This window comes from Orcinus orca, chromosome 1 (assembly GCF_937001465.1).
Source record: "Orcinus orca chromosome 1, mOrcOrc1.1, whole genome shotgun sequence".
NCBI lineage: Eukaryota > Metazoa > Chordata > Mammalia > Artiodactyla > Delphinidae > Orcinus > Orcinus orca.
Genome location: NC_064559.1, coordinates 111,240,522 through 111,267,449, shown reverse-complemented (window position 1 = coordinate 111,267,449; position 26,928 = coordinate 111,240,522). Strand labels below are relative to the sequence as shown.

The 26,928-nt window shown below is 39.3% G+C and overlaps 1 long non-coding RNA gene across 1 annotated transcript in view; it reads left to right on the top strand.

Annotated features, from left to right (window-relative positions):
- Positions 1 to 26,928, top strand: part of LOC117202083 (uncharacterized) — a 70,907-nt gene that overhangs the window by 34,315 nt on the left and 9,664 nt on the right. The gene's annotated exons all lie outside the window — the stretch shown is intronic.

Here is a 26,928-nt window from a genome sequence, read left to right as displayed (position 1 = left end):
CTCAGTAGTTGCAGCGCGTGGGCTCAGTAGCTGCGGTGCACAGGCTCTAGGGCACATGGGCTTCAGTAGTTGTGGTGCACAGGCTTAGTTGCTCTGCGGCATGTGGGATCTTCCCGGGCCAGGGATCGAACCTGTGTCCCTGCATTGGCAGGTGGATTCTTAACCACTGTGCCACCAGGGAAGTCCCAGCTTCTTTGATTTAGTTATATGCCTTTAAGTTTCCTCCATGTCTATTCATGGTTTGATAGCTTATATCTTTTTTGTAGTGAATAATATTCCATTGACTGGATTTACCACAGTTTGTTTATCCATTCACCTACTGAAGGAATCTTGGTTGTTTCCAGGTTTTGGCCATTAGGAATAAAGCTGCTGTAAACATCCATGTGAAGGTTTTTTTGTGAATATAAGTTTTTAACTCCTTTGCAAATACCAAGAATCATGGATTGCTGGATTGTATGGTAAGAGTATGTTTACTTTTGTAAGAAACCACCAAACAGTCTTACAAAGTAGCTATATACCATGTTGCATTCTCACCAGCAATTCCTGTTGCTCCACATCCTCACCAGCATTTGGTATTGTTAGTGTTCTGGATTTTGGCCATTCTAATACCGGTGCATACTGGTATCTCATTGTTGTTTTAACTTGCATTTCTTTGATGACATATGAATGTGGAACATTTTTTCATATGCTTCTTTTTCATCTGTATATCTTCTTTGGTGAGGTATCTGTTAAGGTGTTTGGCCCACTTTTTAATCAAGTTGTTTTCTTATTGTCGAATGTTAAGAGTTTTTTGGTATATTTTAGATAACAGTTCTTTATCAGATGTGTCTTTTGTAAATATTTTCTCCCAGTCCATGGCTAGTCTTATCATTCTGTTGATATTGTCTTTTGCAAAGCACAACTTTTTAATTTTATTGTGTCTTTGGTGTTGTATCTAAGTTGTCACCATAGCCAAGGTCATCTAGGTTTTCTCCTATGTTATCTTCTAGGAGTTTCATAGTTTTGTGTTTTACATTAAGGTCTATGATCCATTTGAATTAATTTTTGTGAAAGGTGTAAGATCTGTATTTATGTTCAATTTTTGCAAGTGGATGTCCAGTTGTTCCAGCACCATTTGTTGAAGAGACTATTTTCACTTCATTGTATTATCTTTGCTCCTTTGTCAAAGATCAGTTGACTATATTTATGTGGGTCTGTTTCTGGGTTCTCTGTATCTATTTGTTTATCCTTTCACCAATACCATACTGTCTTGAATACTGTAACTTTACTGTAAATTCTGAAGTTGGGGTAGTTGTTCTTCTCAATATTGTATTGGCTAATCTGGGTCTTTTGCCTCTCCATATAAGCTTCAGAATAAATTTGTTGGTATCCATAAAATAACTTGCTGGAATTTCGATTGGGATTGCATTGAATCTATAGATCAAATTGGGAAGAACTAACATATTGACGATATTGTCTTTCTATCCATGAACATTGGACATCCCTCCATTTATTTAATTCTTTTTTGATTTCTTTATTCCTTTTCTGATATCCTACGGCAATAATGTTCACTTAGCAATAAATCAAATATTGTTTCATGATACCTTAAATATTATTTTTAGCTTTTATTATCATTTAGCATTTTATGTAACAATAATTCATTCTTTTCCAATTATATTGTAAATGCCATCCTGGTGCAAAATGCATTTTAAAAAGTTTCAATATCCTATCTAATGTCATATGTGGCTCACCTAGGTAAGAATTATTTAAGAGTGGCAGTTTTGCTGAGCTTCCTTCTCTTGACATTCCAGTTTTCACTGCAAATGTCAGTGGGTTCAATTTCAGATGTTTCTTAACAACATCTCCCCAAACTCTTTTATGTTGACTTTAATAAAAGCTACAAGAAGATGAGTTGATAGGAGCTGAACTTATACTATAGAATGAACAATGTCGAATTTATTAAGCAGTTAATTTAAGAACATGGTGAGTGTACATGTTGTGTACCACAAAATACATACATGTTAAGTTAAAAAAAAAAGAGCAATATGTTTCTGGTTCTGAACCCCTGTGCTCTGTAGAATACTAGTGAAATCCTGAGCCAGGAGTCATTAAAAAGTATTTTTCTGGTGGATTCCAGTTTGGGGCCTCTGTCTCTTCTCTTTTGGGTGTCAGATTGATTCAGGACAATATGTATACACTGGTTACTTCCTTTGACTAGTTGCAGGGGTTTACATTAACTGTGGAGAATTCTTCTACAATTCTCCGCTTACAATTGGCTTAAGGTATAGAATTGCCAGCCCTAATTTTCAAAAATGGCAGGAAAAGTATATTCAGGAATTTAGAGAACAGAAAACTGCTTTCTTGCTTAAACAAGATGTCAGGGTGTGGTATAGAGAGAAGTACATTGAGGCAAATCTTTGTTCAGGTTTTCTCCACCAGAGGCCCGTCAGTTCCTCATGGCAAAGGAACTAGAAGACATAGTCTGAGGCTGAGGGGATAGCCTTACCTCCAGAGGGAGAAGTTCAGGTTTGGGCTCCCAGAACACAATGAGTTCACATAGACCTTTGCTGCCCATCCCTTAGGGATTCATCACCTCTGAACCTCTTTCTGGAAGAACTTCCAGAAATCTTTTACCAGCTCCTTAATTTGGCAAACATGGAACCTTGGATGCCTGTATTGGCAGGTTCCAAACAGAGGAAGCAGCCTGTCCAAGTTTATACAGCTGTTAATGGCTGAGCTGGGATCAGAGCCAAGTGAGCTGATTCATCACCTGGGGTTCTGCCCCTTTATGCCACATTTATACTTCCTGGCATGCACTTTTCATTTATCCCTACATATCTTTTATCTCTCCAATAAAACTGCATTCAATTCACACTTAGCATTTATTGTGTGGCAGGCACTGTACTAGCTGCCCTGTGGCTATAAAGATGATTAAAATCTGGTTCTTGGAGTTCATGAACTTCTAGTGTAGTGAGGGACACAAGTAGAGACCCATTTACAGTGTGAAACTCGATGGGAAGAGGTTGGGTGCTATGGGATGATGGTGAAAGATGCCATCGTGGTCTGGAGGATTCAAGAAGGCTCTACCATGAGGTTTGAGCCTTATGGGCAGGGAGACTACCTTACACAACTTTGTATTCTTCATAGAGAATGCACAGCATGATAGGAGCCAGGAAAGCTGCACTAGCACAGTCATGGGAGACCTCTCAGAACTTCTTGTTTTAGAATTTAGAGAACTAGTACAACCTGCTCTTGACCTCTGCCCTGAAGGATACTGGAGAGCAGATAGCTCTCATTCTCCTTCCCCTTTTATTTTTTTTGTCTTTCTCATGCCACTCAGTTCTTCTGGGCTCTTCTCCAAAGATTCGATGAAGATTAAAAATTGAGTTTTGAGCCAGGATGTGTCACTAGCTGGGAAACGAGAGGCCAGTGAATCACACCAGGAGGCCACGAGTTTCTTGCTTGCACTGGCTCCATGGCTGGACTGCTCCCAGGACTGCTGCAGGAATGAGAGGAAGTTATGGGGCAGAAAGCATTGCATCTTAGGGCCTTCTTTCTAAGGCAGTTTTGAAGCATCCACAGCCCAATCAGGAAATTCAGAGAAAGGAATGGAATCGATGACAGGGATGTTAGGAATACATTCTTTCCCATTGACCCCTTCTCCCTGGGGTGCAGGCCTGTGGAGCGGTTTGGAACTGAGAGAGCTTCCTGGGTGTCTGGACTGGAAAGGACTAGGATTTGGCCTGGGGCCCCATCAGGTTCCAGAAGCCATTGGTGAACACCAGATTACCAAGGGCACAGTCTGTTGGAGTCTCTGCCCCCAGAGCTAGGCACCCATTAATCTGTACTGGGTGTCCACAGAAGGAGGAGGCTGATCTAAACTAGGTGGAGGGGGTTGATGAGGGCAGAGCTGTTAGAATCACTGGGTTTAAGTCAACTTCATTCTTCTCTTAATAGGTTGACCTTCAGACCAAGTGCACATACCTAATTTCTCAAGGCTAAGAGGGATTTCATGTAGCTGCTGGGTGGTTGGAATCAAGAACCTCTAAAGCTTTTTCCTTCTCAGAGATCTGGGATTCCATAAAAAGAAAGCCCATTTATCTTCTTTTCTATCTTTGTCACTATGTTGTAATCCTGATTTACTAGCTGTGGAGCCCTGGTCTCTTACCTTCTCTAAGTGTCAGTATCTTTCCTTGTAAAATGGGTGTAATACTTTCTACTGCCCTTGGTTGTCAGAGGGACTAATTGAAATAATATATGTGAAGGTTGATGATTACGCTTCATAGGATAAAATTTCCTCCCTTCCTTTGCTTCCTCTCTCCAATATCTTACAAAGATACTGATGCAGTCAAGCATGTAACTGAAGTCAGTCTTATATAATGATGATACTGCCTAGGTGAAAAAACACTAAGACCCTCCTTGCCCTACCCCAGACAAAAATTTTATCTCTCATTATACCTTGTGATAATGATTGTGATAATGCTTGGTGTGGTGCCATTAGTCATTGTTTTTGTCATATGGTATCATACTGTACATATTAGTCATTAAAATCTTAATAGGAACTAATTTTAAAAACATACGTTCTTAAGATTGGAAGTCACTTTGTCCAACTCTCACGCCCCCAAATTATTCAAGAAGGTTCATCCAGACTCTGGATGAATTGAATAATTCTAATGATAAAGAGCTCACTATTTTATTGAGGTAGCCCATTCCATTGTGATGCATCTGAAATTGATTAGACATTCTTTTACAAGTTGAAGTAAGTCTAACTCCCCAAAACTTTGTTTCATTGGCCTGAGTTTTGTGAAATAGAGCAAACAGGAGTAAATCCTCTCCTTCTTTCATTTGTCATCACTTTAAATATTTAAAGAGAGAGATCTTCTCTTTTCCAGTCTCTAAACATGGTTTAACTGTTTCTCCTGTAACTGTTTCTAAATCCTTTACAATCCAGGTTGCTCTTCTCTAAAGATATGCACATTTTCCAGTGTTCCCCAAATGTGTTACCTGAATACTACCATAGGAGGGTTCTAATAGTGTGGAGGCCAGAAGGTTAAAATCTCCTTTGGTCTGGATCTAGGCTGATAGCACTACAGTTTTTTTAAAAATCAGGTTGCATAATTGCTTAATATTTAGTGTCTGATAAATTAAAACCTCAAGACTTTTCCGCAGAAACTGCTACTGTTGCCAGAATCTTGGCTCTCTGTACACCAATGCCAAACAGAAATACACAGAGAGAGTTATGGAGGAGAAAGAGAGTGGCTTTATTTCTTTGCCAGGCAAAGGGGGAACACAGCAGGCTAGCGCCTCAAGAACTGTGCCCTCTTCCTTGGGGAACAGGGAGAGGTTATATAGTCAGGACTCAGTTGCCAGAGTTATGTGATAAGGATCAAGGCAGTAAGGTCTTGCATTCTTCTTCTGCAAAGTTTCAAAAGGCTGGGGTTGTCGACAAGGTTAGGGTGTGTGTAGGGTCTCAGGTGGTCAGGATGTCCTTTTAAAAAATATTTATTTATTTATTTATTTATTTTTGGCTGCATCAGGTCTTCATTGCTGCATGCGAGTTTTCTCTAGTTGTGGTGAGCAGGGGCTACTCTTCATTGTGGTGCACGGGCTTCATGGGCTTCTCATTGCGGTGGCTTCTCTTGTTTCAGGGCACAGGCTCTAAGCGCACGGGCTTAAGTAGTTGTGTCATGCGGGCTTCAGTAGTTGTGGCTCGTGGGCTCTAGAGTGCAGGCTCAGTAGTTGTGGCACACGGGCTTCGTTGCTCCGTGGCATGTGGGATCTTCCCAGCCCAGGGCTCGAACCCGTGTCCCCTGCATTCAGGGCAGGCAGATTCTTAACCACTGCACCACCAGGGAAGCCCAGGGTCTCCTAATCTTGATGAGCTTCTCTGGTCCCTTTAATCTGGCCTCAGGTGGTTTCGTGGCTGCTCTTCCCTTGATTAACAACTGTTCGAATCTCCCCTTTGGAACTCAGGGAAGGTCATGGAGGCTGAAGTCTTGCCTACAAGAAATGGGGGACAAAAAGGCCTCTGTGCCCGGGAGCCCCACAGGGCCCTGCTCAGCATCACTGCCAAATTGGGTCTTTCCTGGATTAGACTATTATATTAAGCAATTAAATATTTTAATCTAAATGCATATAATTTTATTATTAGTTAAAAATCTCTCTCTCCCCCTTATGTTTGTTTCAGGCCACTGTTCTTGTTTCTTCACTGAATCTTAATTTGTCAGTCTACAAATTAGAGGTTCTTTCTAGCTTTGTATCATCCAAAAGTTTGAATAAGCAGGTCCAATGACAGAGTACTTTAGCCCAACACTGAAGACTTTTCTAAAACTGGCACCTATACAATCATCCCTGAGTAACTTTGCTAAACTAAAATTGTTCAACAGTTCTGTCATTTAGCCTAAAATATTGAGAGCTCCCTTGCCTGGCCGCTTCCATAGTCATTTAATTAGTAAGGGAAAGTTCATTTGTTAATAATCTGAGTGGGGCTCTTAAAATGCATATGCTTGGCAGACAGTACTAATCAGTATGAGGTTTCTGGACGCCTATGATGCTATTTACCCAGGTGGACTGATGCAGGAATTATTGCTTTGGCCTGAAGGCAATACACTCAGTCACTGAATAGTAGAAACATTTTGAAATGCACATGAGAAATTTTTGATTTGCCTTATTGTCTCAGAAGATTGAGGAAGAGCTGACTGGACTTAATTCTGACAGCAAAAGGAATCCTGACCCACCCAATGTCCAGAATGCCCAGTCTTCAAGAGCTTCTCTGTTGCCTTGTCCCATAAACCAGCAATTGTACAAGAGACTTCTGCAGTTGTGAAAAACTTCTAAGAAATTCAAGGACTTGGACAATAGGGGAAGGGGGAGGTATAGTCATTGGGAGGAAACCTAAGGCAAAGGAAGTTTTGAACACTGGGCTCCATGTTGAGAGAAGTAGACCAGGGACTGAGGGCAGAGGGAGAAGGAGGTTGTACTATATGATTATTTTCCCAAGACCGCAGACTTAGCTTGGACAGTTGAATTGATTCTTTCCCCCATCAACTGGTATGCATTATTATAAGAGACCAGGGTGAAGCAGTCACTACTCTCAAATCTGATCCCATATGTTTGAAATCTTTCAACAAACTAGGGAGGCCAGTTATGAGGGTCCTAGCCTCCTTTTGAAACATTTACCAACTTACCAAAAATGTGGAAAACAGGATATTTGAGTGAAAAGAAAAAAATGTAGCAACTTGAACTGTGAATATCAACCTCTCCTTAAGCTATAACCTGAGGAGAGGAGCCATCCATTAGCCTAGGAGTTAGAGTACAGCCAAAGACAATTCATACACCCTGTTGTTTGCAAAGATTCAGAATATGTAGATCCTGCCTTATATGAGAATGGGTGAAGAGAAAAATTGTCCATGGAAACTTTCTAAAAAATACTATAGAACAAAGAAAATTTAACATAATTGTGGAAATTCAAGAAAGAGGACTTCTGTTTCTCATGAGATGGCAGAGACTGGAGAAACTCTCCAAGTTTAGAACATCTAAAGTTGCTGAATAATTTATTTAAATGCTTTGCTGAGTTTGTGGGAGAGTAAAAGAAATATTCAAAACCTAGAAATGACAGGAAAGTTCTGGACAGCATTTGTACACAGGCATATGTGGATCCCTAGTTTTCTAGAGCTTAGATTTTAACTGGGCAGAATACAGAGCCTATGTAAGGTAGGAGGCAAGTCAGATCTGAGACTCCTGTGCAAAGCAACATCACTGAAGGACAACATCCTTAGTGATAAATTAGGGGGAAAAAACAATGCCACAGAGGTAAATAGTGGGGATACTTTAATGTCTTAGCTTTGATTCTGAGGGGAGGAAAATAAGGCAAACATCTTCTGCAAAAATTCCTATCCCAAGCTTACCTTCCCATGTATCTGGGACCAAAATTCACAACAACTCTAAGATTGGAAAACCAACCTCCAAGCCAAATACTTATTCTAAAGAGGTCTCAAGATTAGTGGTCCACCCAGGTCCCTGAAAGAATCAAATGAAAATCACCTCTGTGGGAATATTTTTCAAATTTCAAACTCAAAAATTACTATAGATAAATTCCAAGGAATATGAACTTATAAATACACACACACACACAAAGAAACCACCATGTGGTAGAATCAGAAGACACAAGGACCGCAGAACAGAGGACAAAGCTTGAATATACTGGCATTGTCAAAAATAGAATGTAAACTATTTTTAATAAGCTTAAAGAAAAAAGAGGGCATTTAAAATGTTACAAAAAGGAAGAAGATTATAAAGAGTGACTGAAAAGAATTGAAAAGGAACCAAATAGAATTTCAAGTTCAGATTAGAAATTCAATGTGTGGATTAAAGAAGTTAAAGAACAGTTTAGAATCACCTAAAGAGAAAATTAGTGAATTGAAGGATAAACTGAAGACCTTACCCAGAATGATGCACAGAGAGCCAAGAGAAAATAAAAGGGAGGGGGGCAGGTATTGGGAATTATGGAGGTTAGCATGAGAAGGTATGCCATTATCCTAATCAGAGTTCCTCAAGGAAAGATTAGAGAATGGGTGAGGGTAAGGAGCAATATTCAAAGAGATAATGACTGAGAATTGTCCATCACTGATAAAATATATCAGTTCTTATATTCAGGAAGTTCATGTAGGATGAATAGAAAGAAATCCACACCTAGATACATAGTAGTCAACTGTTGAATAACAAAATGAAGATCATAAAAGCAGCCAAAAGATAGATCAATAGTCTGCAAAAGAATGCAGTTCTTAAGTAGACTTTTAAACAGGAGCAATGACAATGAGAAAACAATGGAAATATATCTTCTAATTATAAATCTAGAATTCCATCCCTAGCAAAATTATCTGTCAAAAATGAGACTAAACAGTTTCACAAAAACTGAGAGTTTACTACTAAATTGTTATTAAAAGAACTCTAAAGAGTGTACTTAAGGTAGAAAGAAAATAAATGAAAAAACAAGCTCTGAGATGCAAGAAGAAATGGTGAACAAAGAAAATGACAAATGTGGGAAAATATAAATAACCATCAACTAAATAAAACAATTATAATAATGTCTAATCTTGAGGATTAAAAAAAGATAAAACTAAAACCATGGGGAAAACCACATGTAAATGGGGAGAGGGGTTTGTGATTAGCATTACAGTGTTCTAAGTTCTGTATTCAGGAGGATGGAAGGAATACTGCTTAACTTTAGACTTTTTAAAAGCTATATTGTGCATGTTGAAATTTCTAGGGTAACCAACAAAAGAATAAAAATTGTAATGATTTTAAATTAGATGAATAAAAATATTTTATTATTCACAATAAATATCAATGGACTAAATTTCCCAGTGAAAAGTCAAAGGTTAGGTTTCAGGAAATAAAAACAAAAGCAAAATCCAGTTATATACTGTTTACAATAGATACATCAAAATTTAAGGACACAGCAAAGTTAAAAACAAGAGAGTAAAGAAAGATACAACAGGTAAATACCAAAAAAGGAAAGAGGGGATAAGTAAAATAATATAGATTTAAAGGATAAAACATTGCTCAAGGTAAAGATATTGTCATAATTTATAAATGGTTCAGTTTACCAGGGAGGTAAAACAATACTAGATTAGTATACATATAATAACTATACATAACTATATAACTGTCTCTCTGTCATATATCTTTGTCATCTATCATCTGTCTAATTACTATCATAATGGGGGATTTTAATACATATTTTTTCAGTAATTGATAGTCAAACCAACAAAAATTAGTAAGGATATGAAATATTTGCATAACAATTAACAGTACACCTAAGAACTGCCGAGTGTTTATTTTAAACACACATGAAACATTTGAAAGTTTGATCACATAAAGCAAGTCTTAAAAATGTTAAAAGGATCAGCATCCTAGAGAATACAATCTGAGTACAAAATCAGAAATCAGTAACGAATATTATTTGTTTGGGGAAAAAAGACCCATGGATCAAAGATAAAGAGGAAATTAAAAGTTACTTAGAACTGAATAATATTGAAATAATACACATTAAAATGTGTGGATGGAGGGGATTTGTGGGAAGTAATGGCTGCATAGTTTTAGTATCTTTCTTAATACCTACATAAAGGAGCAGAGAGAGAAACTGGACAGTAAAACCAAGAGCCCAGGGATAACATTTGCAACCAAACTAAACAATATTTCCTCGAATCCTGAAGTACAGTTACAAGTACCACCACTCCAGCCACAAGATAAGCATGGTATCAGTGGCTGTCTGAAAAGAAGAAATGAGCTCAAGACGTCCCTGCTAAGGTCTGAAGGAGCTGGAGCAGAACTTTCAAAACAGACCTGCCAAGACTTCCTTCTAAGGCAGGCCCCACACTCAGGAGGAACTGCTGGGAGTAGAATCAAAATTGAGCAGGAGAAAGGCAATGGAGACAAAGGAAAGAGAAGGCTCAGATAAGGGTAGAGGAGACAAGTGGATCCAGGAAATCTCTTAGAGCAATTAACCATATTTTTTTTTTAACACAACATGGAAAATAGTAGAAGAGGAAGCTCTGTGAAATTAAAAAATCTACCCTGAACCACATCTTCTTCTGAAACTGAACAACAGAAATGCATTGAGGTTTAATTCCATACCATAAAAGTGAGCAACAAGAAAGTAACAAGGTCAAAACTCACAGGACGTTATTGTATGAAAAAATAGAATATAGAACAGAATAACAAACCTGTAGGCACTGAATGCACACTAGAGTGTGAAATAAAACCAAAACTACAATCTACTATTTCAAAATGAGCTAATGTATAAATGTTAATTTTCTGATTTTGATGGTTGTACTGTGGTTATATAGAAGAATGTTATTTTTAAAAGGAAATACAGATTAATGAATTTAGGCATGCTGGGAGCATCAGGCTGGCAACTTATTTCCAAATTGCTCAGGAAAAAAAAAATCTTTGCATAGTACACACAACTTTTTATAAGTTTGAAATTGTCTAAAAATTAAAATCTTCAAAAATAGAAAGAGGAAAAAATTTCAGATGAAGTGACAAATATTGAAACTAGACAAAGAAGATAAAACATATGAATAATAGCAGTCCCTTAAGAAGAAACCCAAAGCAAGGACACAAACAAATACTATTATAAAAACTGTAAATCAAGAAAACTTTTTTGAAAAAAATTGTAGATATGAGAAGAGTAAACTGTGTAATTGAGAAAATTGACCCAGAATAACCAACACTGAGACATGTACAAATACAATTATTGGACTTTAAAGAAAAATATTTTAGGCATCCGGACAAAAAAGGCTATGATTTATAAAGAAAATTAGAGGTATCATCAGACTTTTTGACAGCAAAGCTTTATGCTGAAAGAATAACATTTTAGGTACCATTTAATTTTATATTAAAGAAAATATGAAGGAAGCATTTTATATCCAGGAAAACTGTCTTTCTAGTAAAAATATCAAAAACTGTTATAAACATATACAAGAACTCAGAGAATATTGTCCTCATGAACGCGTCCTGAAGAGTCTTCTAGAGAAAAATCTAAATGATTAGAGAGACATTATCAGAAGTGCTGCCACCTGGCCTCTATTACATCAGGGTCCTATCATCTCCATTGCCATCAGCAAGCTAAGTTGTATAACAACTTCTTTTGCTGTCAGCCCTGGCCTACAGAGGAGAACCTCCAGTGAACTTTATGGCTATGCTGGTGCCTATTTCACAAGTGTGTCCCCTATGGCCTTTGTCAATAGTGTGTAAATTATGTTCCAATGGAACATAATCATCTAGCAGGTCTTCTCATTGTACACAGTATATCCATGCCACCATGCCTGATTTCTTGAGATTTTTAATTTCTTCATCTGCCATCTGTCATGGCAAGTCTAGATTTCAACTCTGCTTCGTGTGAGCTATTGCTTTTTCAATGCTTCTGGAAGCCCTTCTAGTAAGGAGTGTGGACCATTTCCTTAGGTCCTTGTCAGTATATTAAGTCCTGTGTCTCAGTAGAATGCTTGCAAGTCAATGAATCTTTTCCTATACAATTTTATATTCTAGACTTATTCTAGACTATATTCTAGACTTATTCTAGACTATATTCAGTCACACTTAGAAGCCAGTCCCAAGCAAGCTTCTTCTGGAATACGCTGGCTAAGTCTTGAAGCTCCACTTCTTCCCTTACTAGGCCTAGCACACACCCTGCTGGGTTTTGTTGCAGCTTGACCCTAGTTCTAGGAATAGTGAATGGCTAGAAGAGGAGATGGGGTGGCTACTGAGAGAGACACATGTTACTTTGCACAGATAAGAGCTCTGTACCCTCTTCCAACAAGAGGGGGCGGAGGAAGGTAAGGGGACCATGCTGACTCTTAATAAGAAGGAGTGGGCTACATCTGCAAGCTCAGAAGCTTCAGAGGAGTCTTAATAGTCAAAATCTTTAGGCCCAGTGACTCAGATGTCCCTATCCCATGTTTCAAGTCCCAGATTTTCCTAAACAAGGCCCTAATTTTGTCATAACAGGCCTACCTGGCTGTGCATTTAACTATCTTTGAAATTCAGCAGCTCTGACTATTAAGTGATAAGAAGAGATGAGAGCTTCTTTGTAAGCATCCAAAGAGGCCCTCTGGCTTTTACAACTGACTCTCAAGTGTTTGTTACCCTGTTCCTTATCTTCTATAGATAAATTCATGCTGCTTAGCAACAGCTATCTAATCCTGTAATCTTATAGCTACTATTTTCTCCATACATCTCAAACAACTGATACATTATTAGCCTGCTAGCACATTCCCTTTCCTCAGTACATTTTCCCAATTCATCACAACTGAAAATTTTAACAAATGGATTATCAGCTGTGCCAGGGACTGTTGGTATAAAACCTACCATCAGTGATGGGATCTTCATTGCCAGACAAGCAGTGAGTGATTCAGCTTCAAGATACCATCTTATTGTCTGTTTTCTCTGATCATTTCTGATACTAACTGTTGTAGGTTGGGTTCTTCAGAAGCATAAGTAGACATTGAGATAGAGATTGGGGTAAAAGGTGTTTGTTAGGAATCAACACCTGTGAAAGGAAGGGGGAGAAAGCAGAATTGGGCAGAGGAAGAAGTCTATCATGCAAGCCCAACAGAGCCTTGCTCAACTTGGTAGGAAACTCTGGAGCTAGTATTGACCTTCAGAGTGTCTGCCATTAGGCTAAAGAGACCAGGCCTTTGTACCCTACCTCGCTTAATCATGTGGTCAAGCCTGCATTAGGAAGGGCATAATTTCAGGAAGGCAGCTCTCTGCAGCTGAGGTAGATCCAGCTGTAGGCTGTCTACAATCCAACTCCCTGCAGCTGGGCAGCAAGTCCTTCCTTGAAGGGGGATCTGGGTGGTACATCATACATAATGGCTATAGCCTTTGACAGTCGATACTTAGGATGACCATAAAAAATTCAGTTTGAATGATGATAGCATATGCAAATATATTTTAAAATCATAATTGGTGGTAGTAGTAGTAGTAGTAGTATCCTGAGGCAAGTATGTATGAAATATGAGATAAAGCAAACGAGTAGTAATGAGATGTTGTAATTCTATTACCCTTTGTATCCTTGAGGGGAAAAACAATTTATATATATTTGTGTATATATATATATACATATATATAGTATATATATATATGTATATATATACACATATATATTTGTGTATATATATATATACAATTTTATATTTATATATATATATATATACACACACACATATATAGTGAAGATTGGAACTGAAATTAATGCAATTGGAAACTAAGATAGTAAACCAATAAAGCCTAAGCTTAGTCACTGGAAAGAATTATAAAATTTAAAAATCTCTGACAAGATTGATCAAGAGAAAAGGAGAGATGATGTATGTAAACAATAGCATAAAAGGTAAGAGAATATAATGAAAGACTTTATGCTAATAAAATTTTTTTTAACATCCTTATTGGAGTATAATTGCTTTACAATGGTGTGTTAGTTTCTGCTTTATAACAGAGTGAATCAGCTATACATATACATATATCCCCATATCTCCTCCCTCTTGGGTCTCCCTCCCACCCTCCCTATCCCACCCCTTTAGGTGGTCACAAAGCACCGAGCTGCTCTTCCTGTGCTATGCAGCTGCTTCCCACTAGCTATCTATTTTACATTTGGTAGTATATATAAGTCCATGTCACTCTCTTACTTGGTCTCAGCTTACACTTCCCCCTCCCTGTGTCCTTAAGTCCATTCTCTACATCTGCGTATTTGTTCCTGACCTGCCTCTAGGTTCTTCAGAACTTTTTTTTTTTTTACATTCCATATATATGTGTCAGCATACGGTATTTGTTTTTCTCTTTCTGACTTACTTCACTCTGTATGACAGACTCTAGGTCCATCCACCTCACTACAAATAACTCAATTTCGTTTCTTTTGATGGCTGAGTAATATTCCATTGTATATATGTGCCACATTTTCTTTATCCATTCATCTGTTGATGGACACTTAGGTTGCTTCCATGTCCTGGCTATTGTAAATAGAGCTGCAATGAACATTGTGGTACTTGACTCTTTTTGAATTATGTTTTTTTCAGGGTATATGCCCAGTAGTGGGATTGCTGGGTTGTGTGGTAGTTCTATTTTTAGTTTGTTAAGGAACCTCCATACCATTCTCCATAGTGGCTGTATCAATTTACATTCCCACCAACAGTGCAAGAGGGTTCCCTTTTCTCCACACCCTCTCCAGCATTTACTGTTTGTAGATCTTTTGATTATGGCCATTCTGACTGGTGTGAGGTAAAACCTCACTGTAGTTTTGATTTGCATTTTTCTAATGATTAGTGATGTTGAGCACTCTTTCATGTGTTTGTTGGCAATCTGTATATCTTCTTTGGAGAAATGTCTCGGTCTTCTGCCCATTTTTGGATTGGGTTGGTTTTTTGTTTGTTTGTTTGTTTGTTTGCGGTACGTGGGCCTCTCACTGCTGTGGCCTCTCCTGTTGTGGAACACAGGCTCTGGACGTACAGGCTCAGTGGCCATGGCTCACGGGCCCAGCCACTCCGCAGAATGTGGGATCTTCCCGGACCGGGGCATGAACCCGTGTCCCCTGCATTGGCAGGCGGACTCGCAACCACTGCGCCACCAGAGAAGCCCCAGGTTGTTTGTTTTTGATATTGAGCTGCATGAGCTGCTTGTAAATTTTGAAGATTCATCCTTTGTCAGTTGCTTCATTTGCAAATATTTTCTCCCATTCTGAAGGTTGTCTTTTCGTCTTGTTTATGGTTTCCTTTGCTGTGCAAAAGCTTTGAAGTTTCATTAGGTCCCATTTGTTTATTTTTGGTTTTATTTCCACTTCTCTAGGAGGTGGGTCAAAAAGGATCTTGCTGTGATTTATGTCATAGAGTGTTCTGCCTATGTTTTCCTCTAAGAGTTTTATAGTGTCTGGCCTTATATTTAGGTCTTTAATCAATTTTGAGTTTATTTTTGTGTATGGTGTTAGGGAGTGTTCTAATTTCCTTCTTTTACGTGTAGCTGTCCAGTTTTCCCAGCACCACTTATTGAAGAGGCTGTCTTTTCTCCATTGTATATTCTTGACTCCTTTATCCAAAATAAGGTGACCATATGTGCATGGGTTTACCTCTGGGCTTTCTATCCTGTTCCATTGATCTATATTTCTGTTTTTGTGCCAGTACCATACTGTCTTGATTACTGTAGCTTTGTAGTAGAGTCTATGCTAAAAAAATTTGAAAACTTATGTGAGTGGGAAAAAGTCCTGGATTCAACGTTGTGAAAATTTACCAAAACTGATCCTAGAAAATATGAATGTTCATAGAAATGATCTAAGGAATTAAGTTTTAATGGATTTTCCTAAAAAGAAAACACTACATTCAGACAATTTTATAGGTAGGTCCTCTAAAGTTTCCTGTGTCATCACTTCTATTCAATATTTTACCAGAGGGCCTAGCCAGTAAATAAGACAAGAATTATAAAGAAACTTATGGAAAGGAATATGTGAAACTATTTTCAGGTGATAATGTTCTCAATATAGAAAACTAAAATATATAATCTGCAGGAAAATTAATAAAAATTTATGAAGTTTGCCAAATATGTAAATGTCTGTTGTGTCTATACAATGGCAATGTCCAGTTAGAAAATGCATTCATATTGAAGTTTAAGGGAGACCAATTAATAGCACCTTTCTTTGCAACCTGAGTTCTGAACCAGGCAAAAAGAGTAGGCACATAAATGCTGAAACACTATTGTCAAAAACGTTGATTGTGGAAAATATGGCTTATATCTGTGTATATGGAGAGATTCATAATCCTGAATTCCAGAATTAGACAGCCTTATCCAATGAGTCACTTATAGCATAGGAACTCCAAAGGCCTCTTCTCTAGGGGACAAGTTATTTCTGTTAAGCTTTATGCATGCCTTAGGTTAATCAAGACCACATGTTCTCATAGGTAGAGCAGCTCACAAGAGGAAGAGAAGAAGGGGCTGGGCAAAAAAAGCTAAGTTTATCCTTCCAAACCATTAATCAGATTATGTTGCTTCTGTTTCAGGGCCAGCGTGAGTGAGGGGTGGAGACAGGCTAGGATTATTTCACAGGTGAAGTTCCCTTCTCATGGAAGGAAATCCTCAGAGCAGGAAAGGAGTTTCTCCTTCTTCCCCACAAAAAAGAATTTATAATATTACCCTTCCCACATACACCAAAAAATGTTCAGCCTCTAGGAAGAGATTTAATAAAAGATATACAAGATCTTTATGTAGAGATGTATAAAAATTTATTGAGAAAGACCTAAATAAATGTCCATATTTATTTGACATGAGACATATCATGGTCACAGACAAGAAGACTCAACGTTATAAAGTTGTTAATTTTCCTAAAAATCAGTCCACAGATTCAATGTAGTTGTAATAAAATTATAAACAGGGGTTTCAAGGAATTTGAATAGCTATTTCTAAAATTAATGCAGATGAACTAAAGGTCATAAATAGCAAATACATTCCTGAAGAAAAATGGCAAGGTAGGAGGACTTGTTCTACCAGACCAAGTCTTATTTCAAGCTATGAGACAAGCTATTAAGACAGAACAGTTTGGGTAAAGGGATAGGAAAATAGCCTGAATGGAACAGAATAGAGAGCCCAGAGGCAAACTCATATGTTTCTGATTAAAAAACAAAAAATTATATGAAAAGCTGGCATTGAAGATCAATTGGGAAAAGATGAACCATTTAAGAGATATCACTGAGACAACTGTTATCTATGTGGAAAAATAATTGGATCTTATATACACAAATGCAGGACTTCAGGGAGAAACTGTACAATTTTTAGGGAAAAATATAGAAAAATGTCTTTTGACTTTGGGAGTAGCAAAGGATTTCTTAAAAGAGATTCAAAGGGGCAAACCTTATAAAAATTACATTGATCAATTTGACTGCATTATAACTAAGAACTTTTTCTTACAAAAGAAAGTAAAAAAATAAGCCATAAATTGTTAGAAAATAGTTGCAACTTATCAACCAATAAAGAATTAGTATCTAGTTTATATCACAAATACCTATGAATTAATAAAAAAGGTAAACAAAATATTAGAAAAAATGGACAAAAGACACGAACAAGCATTTCACATTAAAGAAACAACACTAGTTAACGGATGTGCAAAGATGCTCAACTTCATCAGGAATATCACAATTAGGCAGCAATTCATATTGCCCAGATTTATAAAATTAACAAATCTTACAATACTAAGTATTGTTGAGGATGTGGAACAATGGTAACACTCAGACACTGCTAGTAGGAGTATAAATTGATGCAACGTCCTTGGAAAACTCTGGCATTCCTTGGTATAAAGATGTGAATATCCTGTGATGTAGGAATTTCACACCAATATATAATATTTCCTAGAGAACTTGCACAGGTGCCCCAGGGACCATGAATGAGATTATGATTGTAACCTTATTTGCCACAGCAAAAACTGGAAACAATGCAAAGTTCATCAACACTAGAATGGATGAATACATTGTAGTACATTCATGTAATGAAATACTATACCAAAGTAAAAATGAATGAACCACAACTATATGCACTAAATAAATTTCATGTTGAGTTAAAAAGTCATGAAAGAGTACAAATGTTATGATTCAGTTTGCATAAAGATAAAAAGGCCCAAGGCTCAGGGCTTCACTGGCAGTCCAGTGGTTAAGACTCCACACCTACCACTGCACGGGGCGCAGGTTTGATTCCTGGTCCGGGGACTAAGATCCCACATGCCGCGTGGTGTAGCCAAAAAAAGAAAGAAAGAAAAAAAGGCCCAAGGCTCCAGGTTGCCTTTAGCCCTGGCAAAAGAATCACATGGTCCAACCTGATGCCCTGGGGTTCTACACTGGGGTTTGAGGTCAAAGCCTCGAAGAAGAAATGAGCATTCATTCATTCATTCATTATTAAGTTCCTACTCTGGGCCAGGCACTGGCAGGAAAAGTGACAAAGTAGACTAGGTATTTGTCCTTATGGATTAATAGGGAAGACAAAATTAAATAATTATACAAATACATATATAATTACAAAATGTGGTAAGTGCTGTGAAAGGAAAAGCAAAGAAAGCAGTGAGAGTGTAATGAGAGTCCTTCACTGAGGTTTCATGTAAAGTACTTAAGTTGAATGTCACTAACACAGTGCCTGCCACATGGAAAGCACCTAATATATGTTTTTTGAGCGATTGCTACTTCTGCCTATTCTATTCATTCAACAAATATGTATCGGGAATATTCTCTGTGCTAGGTATTATTACGGGTGCTGGAGATACAGCAGTATCTCCTTGTAGAGACCTGGCCATAAAACCAAGCAAGTAAGTAAATTATAGACTACATTTGAAGGCATTGAGATCTACTGAGAAAGGTAATGCAGGAAAGGGGGAGTAGAGAGTATTGGGAGGGTGTTGGAATTTAAAATAAGGTGGTCAGCAAAGGCTTTGTTTCCTTAAGAATGTGGCATTTGAGTAAGGCTCGAAGGTGGGATAGGAGCAAGAAAAAATGATCAATCTACAAAGGTAAGTATAGATACAGTTCACGGGAAATTGAGACCCAATTTAGGTAAGAAGAAGTAGTTACTTTCAGTTCAAATTTCCAAGCCCAGAGAACATTCATCCTAGAATGCATATAGAATCACACTAAAACAGAGACATATAAATATCTTTTAAAAAATAGAAAAAGATAGATTCTGGCACTGACCAACTGGTTAGATTTCTCTGTGTCCTTGGCAGAATTCTAGAATGCATTAACAAACAGGTGATGTATGAGCATTTAGACAAGGAAACAGTTATTGGTGCCCAAATATACCCTATTATATAATATGCCCCAATATCCTTTTTTGTTCTTTGTGTGTGCAGCACAGATTCCATGGGCAACCAATCTGAAATTCTACATAGACTATCACTCTAACTAGAGTTTCACAATGTGCATTAGCGTATTAAGAGCTCCACAGTAAATGAATTAGTTTAATTTTTTTTAAACTCAAGAACCACTCAAAAACAAAAACCAAAAAACTATTATCTGGCAGAAGGAGTATTCCGTTAAACACACCTGAAGATACACTAAGTTAGAAGAAAGGATGAAAGATGGGATTAGACTAGACAGTGGAGGGGTTTTGGAGCAAGACTGGACTGGACTAGGCTAGAAGAGCCTTCTGTGAGAACCAGGAATAGCTGGGGGTAAGTGGTGTAAGGGGAGCCAGACTGGCTTAAAGGTCCAGAGGGAGAGCAGGCAAGCACAAGAGCAGACATAAATTCTTTAAGAACAAGTCATCCTGAACTAAATCATTTTTGATGGGTTTATAGAACTTACAGATCAAGAGAATTCTGTAGACGCAGTGCATTTTGATTTCAGAAAGCATTTGACAAAGTTCCTTATAATATTTGTATGAAAAGAAAGGGTGGGAAGAGGTTAAATGAGAGCACAAATGTCTGAGTATGAGTTGTTAACCCAGTTATTTCCAAAGCACATTGATTGTTGGACTAATGATGCCAAAGTGGAGGGAAGTCTCTTAATGTCTTCTAGCCGGGGCAATACAGAGCGGTGGATAAGACGACAGGCTCTGAAGCCACAGTACCTGGCCTCAAATCCTGCCTCTGCCATTTATTAGCTGAGTGACCTTGGACAAGTTACTTAACCTCTCTGTGCCTCAGTTTGTCATCAGTAAAGTGGGGATACTAATCATACTTATTAGATTGATATGAAGATGATATGTGTTAACTCATGAGAAGTGTTTAGAACAGAGCCTGGCACATGGTAAACACTCAGTAAATGTGGATAACTGTTGTATATTCTGTCCTGGGCTCTACATACTTTTTTTTTTTTTTAAATCTGGGCTCTGATTAACATACAAAAGTCAGTTTCCTCCTATAGCTGGGAGAAACAGATGATATGTTAGATGACAAAGTCAAGATTCAAGAAGATTTCAAGAGGCTAAATGAAGTCTTTAAACCGTGAAGATAAAAACTTCAGAGGTAAAGGTCAAGATCAGGTCTATACTTCAAAAAAATCAATGAAGTCCAGGATGAGGTGAAAGTGACTTAAAAGCCAGTTAATGCAAACACACACACACACACACACGCACACGCACACACACACACAGATTAAACCATAGAATGCTACGATTGTCTCATTTTTTTTAAAGAACAAAGGATAAGAGAGGTAATGGTTCCAGTGCCATCCATACTCCACAGACCACATCAGAGGATTTTATTCCTATCTGAGAGCTCCCTGCCTGACTGCAAGACATCTTCAAGCAGGAACATGTCCAGTGGGGCTGCTTGAATGGGGAAGAGCTCCCCAATCCCATCGGGTACAGGCCAGTTTCAGGAAATCGGGACTATTTAGCCCAAAGAAAGGAAGACTAGGAGGAGGCCTGACAACCGTCTTAACATATTTGAATGTCTGCCATGGAAAAGAGGGATTTGATGTATCCTTTAAGGCTTCACAGGTCTGATGGTTTGAGTTACAGGGAAGCAGTTTGGGGTGGGATATGGTGGAGAATTAATAAATAAGAGGCCTGGACTGCCCCTTGAGTTGGCAAGCGCCTGTCATTGGAAGACTCCCCCCGCCACAGAGGGGAGGCGGCTCCCTCACCCCGACCCCCTGACCTAGAGGGCCTAGTGAGGGAGGAAATTCCTGCACAGGGAGGAATGTCCTGCTAGGTGACCTCTAAGGTCCCTGCCGACTCTGAGGTTGGCCATTCTGAGAATAGGGTCTGGTGGGTTGGGGAGAATTTTCTATGAAGGAGAACATTTTATGAGTTTCTGTCTGGAGGGAAATGCATGGGGACACGTGGGAGCTGGCCTGTGGGTTCCTGCAAAGACGGCCATGAGAGAGGCCACTGCCCACCTTCACATCCCCAGCCCGCTTGCTGGGAGCCCGTCTCTTTTCACAGCAGGGAGAATGCCTTGGAGATAAAACCATTTTTGAGAAAAATAAAATAGAAGTGAGGCAAGTGTGCATTTTGTAGAAAGGGAGTGCTTGTTTGGAGAGTGTTTTATTCTTCTCCTTCGGTTGTTTTCTGAGTAGCTTGTCAGCAGACCTCTTGGAGAGGCTTCCATGCTCTGGAGTGTGTTTCCAAGTGTTATAGGCACACATGTTTTGGAAATCTAAACAGGCTGTCTGAAGCTGCTTTTTAAATTGAAGAACCGTTTTTTAAGTACTGTAGCAATCCATCTGAATTGAATATTTTAAAACAGTCCATGTTTGTATAAAGAACAGTTGTATCTCCATGTCCTGCACATAACTTCTTCTTGAAGATGATCACAACTTCTGTGGTATTAAAATTTGGGGCCACAGAGGACCAATTCTACAGCAAAGAAGGAATGGCCCCCAGAAACCCTTTGTATCCACCATGGAGGATTTTCTCCTGCCTTCTCTCATTTCTGGGTGGATTTACTAAGGCTTCTGTGTCCCTGGTCCTGAGTGATAATGTAGCTAAACCGAAAAACGGGGCCCAGGTCTTCAGGAAGCTTAAAATCCAAATTGGGAAATAGTTTTACCCACCTCTTGGTGGTAAATTGTAATGCTTGGTGGTAATTGTAAAGCAATTAACAGATGAGCAGTTCTGGCCATGGCCAGGATGGAGGTAAGACATGCTCACTAGCGCACACGCCAGTGCAATGCAATTTTTTTTTTTTTTTTGGTAGAACGGCTCATATTATGGTATCTTCTTAGGAAACACAGTTACAGAGGGTTGATTCCAAAGTCTGTTACATAAATCTCAAAGTGCCATAGCTAACGCAACTGCTCTACTTGGCCTCTGTTCTTCAGGAGGCAAATTAGAAGGGAGTATCATGGAGGAACTGGTATGAACTTGTGGGCAGCAGAACGTGTGTATCTTCCACTTGGCGTTGAGCAGGAATGGAAAGTAAGACTAGTTAAGACAACTGCATTTGGTAACCCTGGTTAATTTATACTCGTCAGATGGGTGGTTCTATATTGTCATTCAAGATTCTTTTTTTTTTTTTTTTGCGGTACACGGGCCTCTCACTGTTGTGGCCTCTCCTGTTGCAGAGCACAGGCTCCGGATGCGCAGGCTCAGCGGCCATGGCTCACGGGTCCAGCCGCTCCGCGGCATGTGGGATCTTCCCGGACCGGGGCACGAACCCGTGTCCCCTGCATCGGCAGGCGGACTCTCAACCACTGCGCCACCAGGGAAGCCCCAAGATTCATTTTTGAATCTCTATCTTCTTTGACCTAACATCTGCTAAGTGTGTACTACCTGATTACAAGAGCACTCTTATTACTGTTGAGGAGACAGATTTGTGAACACAAATTCCAATATGCTAGATGTAAAGAATTAACCAAGGCACCCCGTTTTCCAGCCACAGGACAAAAGGAATTCTCCAGGACTGCTTTGCTTGTCAGGTGTTCCAAAGGGAACCTTAAAAGTGTCTTTACTTTTTCAACTTCTGGTACAAGGACCAAAAAGAGGGGGAAAAATGATAGGAAGTGATAAACACTGTTTATGAAGAATGTGTCTCTTCTTTTTCCAGTAATAATTACCCATGTGAAGGGATTATGCCATTATTTGCCCCATTCTCATGAACCTCACTAATGACAATGCTTTCGACATAGGGAAAATTATGTAAAGGGGGGGAAATTGGACATAAGGCTCACCCTCTTATCCCTGAAGTCTTCCCTGCTGTGTCCCTTGCTTAAAGGACGGGGGTTGCAGAAAGGAGGTTGGGTTTGGATGGATAACCATTACATTTTGTTAAAGATTGCAACATTATGCAGCCATTGTCCCTCCTCTGTCAGGGTTTTTCCCCTCATGACTTTCATTTCTTCAGAAAGTGTTGGGACCATAGTCCCTGGTTTCAGGCTGGACACACGTCGTTCTCTTAGAGCCTGCTGGTCTGTATTCTAGAGGACATTGTCCCCCTTACTGCTGAGTATGCACAAGCATCTCATCTAGTCTTTAACAGGGAGCCCAAATTATCTGCTTCCTTCCCCCATGACTTTTTCCTTTAAGTTAATGAACTATATACCTGCTACCTTAATTTATTTGCTCCCAGCCATCTGTCTGCACAATGAAAATTGATTATCAAAGTGAAAAGAGGACTTTGGGGTGAATAATCCTTATCTGAGACCCTTTGAGTCTTAGTTGTCTCATTTATAAAGTAGATTGAAGGAATTTAATGGATGCAATTTAGAAATGGTAAAGGCTGTAAAAATACAAGATGCTGCTTACTACTGGTCCCAGCAATCCCACCTCTTCTTTCTGGCCTCCACTGCCTACTGTCAACATTTCTTAGAGCCCTTCTCACTACCTCCCTTCTCCTGATTCATTAACATGCATTCCTTGTTCTTAAAAAGAAAATGTATTTGCCACTACAGGAATCTGACTTCAACTGTCTGATTTTGTATTCCTTTAACCCTTTCAATAAACACTGATTTCTTTTCTGTGCCAGGCATTGTGCTGATGAGCTCTATAAAGGTGTATAAGAGGTAGTCCTTAGTCTCAAGGCAATACTATAGAGTATGAAAGATCTGGATTTGAATCTTGGCTCTGACATTTACCCAGCCGGGTGATCTTGGAGAAGATGCATAATATTTGAACCTCAGGTTTCTCATCTGGTGTTATAAGGAGTAAAGGCAATAACGTGCCTGACTGATCCATTTTGTTAGTCTTCTGTAAATGTTGGATGTTGTTGTTATTATTACTATTATTATGCCAGGTCAGCCAACCCCTGGAATTCATTCACTGTAAACAGCTAATGCAGGAAAGGAGCTGTAGCCCTGCCTGAGGTAGACTGTGTTTGAGAGAACAGGTAAACTCCCCTTTGGTGATGTCATGAAATAACTGAGAAGAATTTGGTGGGAAATACCAGTTCATTCTTGCACTGGGCCTGGTGTGGCTGGGGAAGCACAGATGCACTGCAGGGTGTGGCCATTCCCCTAATCACCTGAGTACATCAGGCCACCTGTCTCCCTTTCTTCCCTTGCCACCTCCACCTACATTTACAGTGTGTTTCCCATCTTTACACTTTGTCTTTCTGTTTCTGCTATGAAACCACAGATTCTGCCTGTATTACAGGGTAACTTTTACTTCCTAAGGTTTTGTCAGCTCCTAGAAGACAGGAAATATTTTACTAGTATTTATGCCTCCTGCAATATTACAGTAGTAGGTGCTCCAAAACTATGCCATGTATAATTAAACTGAAATTCAGTGATTCCCTGTTGATTATCTTATCAAAATTAGTTCCAAACTCAGCCCACAGTCAAAATCCTCCATGAACTTCATCTTCCACTATTCTCCAGGGCTGCTTTAGACAATTTTTCTTCCCTTCCCAATTTTCTCTGCTGTTCTCACCTCTTCTGGAGGTGCTGTTTTCCTCTCTTTACCTCATACTTACTTACTTCTTCACTTTTAATGCTGTGTTCATGTCCTACTTCTGCCACAGAATCTTCTCTTATTATCCAACTGACATGGATTTCTCATTCATTCATTCATTAATCTTTCATCTAGCACTATCTTCATTTAGTCTTGATTACATACTGTTTTATATTGTTGTCCAGTTGTTGCATGCTTTTGTGATATGATAGACATTAGTCCTGCTCGTCAGTATTTCTGGTTCTCCTCGTGGGCCCAGTAGGATTGTACCTAACCTACCTCTTGTTAGTCACACCATGTGACGTGCTTTAGCCAATCCAAAGCAGAATTGACAAGTGTCACAAGCAGGCAGAAGCTGAAGAGTCAGTGCATGACTCTCTTCTTCTCCTACTGTTGCAGTGACCTGTGACAGTCCACAGAGTCAACCCTCTGTCAGCCTGGATCCCTGAAGATGATGTGGAGCAGAGTCCCACCTCCATGACTTATGAAAGACATGTACCGTATATGAGAATTTAAGCACTGATTGATTTAAGTTTCTAGAATTAATGTAACTAGGTGATCCTAACTGACACAGGTGTCTTGTTTCCTGAGTAAGGCTAAGCACAAGGACTGAGTCTTCACTGGTTCCTACATGTCTCTTGGGACCTCAAGGAGCATAGCACACATACCAGGCTCTTACTGTTTGTTAAATGAACACGTTTTAATCCAATCACAGCACCTTTGGATTGAAAGGGATGACTAAGGTCACCTAATGTTAACATTCATTTGTTTGAATCTCTTCTATGACTTTTCTGCCTGGTGTTTAGTCTGTTTAAACAATTCCAGTGACAGTAGACTCACACCATTCAAGGCAGTTTTTCTTTTGTTGTTTTTTTAAATTATGCTAGAAAGTTCAGCCTTATATTGATCCAAAATTGATCTCAGTGTAGCATCCTGTCCTTGGTCTGAACCACCTCTCAAGCTGTAAGGGAAACATTGGCCCATCAGTCCTGCCCCTCACTGTGCTGGTGCAGAGGAGAGAGGGACGGCTCTTACTTGGGAGAATTTACGTCCATGAATTCCATGACCCAGGCTGAATTTTCCTCCTTGCTCAAGAAAAGCCTCAAAAGCCTCCAGGTCACTCGCAGAACAGCTTTAAACATGTTACTAGGGCAGAGCCACCACATGAAGGAAGATCTTTTCTTTGGCCACTCTCAAGTTGCACAACACATTAGAGGGGTTGGAGGAAAATCAGGAGTGCTCTGTGATCATGAATTGTGAGGACAGATAGTCACTATGTGGGATTCCACTGATGTTTCCCTCAGATGTGATAAAGCAACCCCAACTATTGGCCACAAAACCATCCAGAGACACTCCCCTCACCAGCCCTGATGACCTCAGCTGCGCTGTGTCTGGCCACAGACCCGACGCTTTCTCCAGGGAAAGTTCCATGATTAAAAAGCCATGGAAGGGTCCACTTTCAAGGGTGCTGCTGAATGGATCTGAATGGAAACCTGGAGGATAGTGATTTATTTCTCTGAGCTGCATCTCCAGGCTCTGCAGCCAGTGGTGGGCTCTGCAAAGGAGGGATTCGTTCCCCGTCCTCCGTTCCCCCACCCCCGCCTCAAGAGCACTCACAGCCCTGGAGCTGTTCCAGCCTCAGAGGGATTTAGAAAGTTGAAAGCTCAGCAGAGGAAATAATATCACAAATGAAATGGTTTTGAACCATAACAAAATGAGTTTTCCTTGGAAACTGTTTTGTTTCTTTAAATAAAAAACAAAACCTCTCAGACTGCAGAAAAACATGACCCAGAGACTGAGGCAATTTGGTGAGCTTACACACGCCTTCCCACCCGGCCCCAAGCCCTTCTCTCCATTTGTCAGGTCAGATTGAACATTTGTGAGAAGCGGCTTCTTTGACAACTAGACGCTCCCCAGAAAAGCCTGTGACTTTCTAAGGCCAAGAGATTGAGTTTTCTTCAGGAAGATAGAAAGAAGATAATAGAAAAATGTGATAAATTCATTCAGTTCATCCCGCAAACAGTTATTCAACCAGTCTGCTCTCCAGGCACTGGAGATGTGAAGAGGAAAAAGACCCAGTCCCTATCTTCAAGG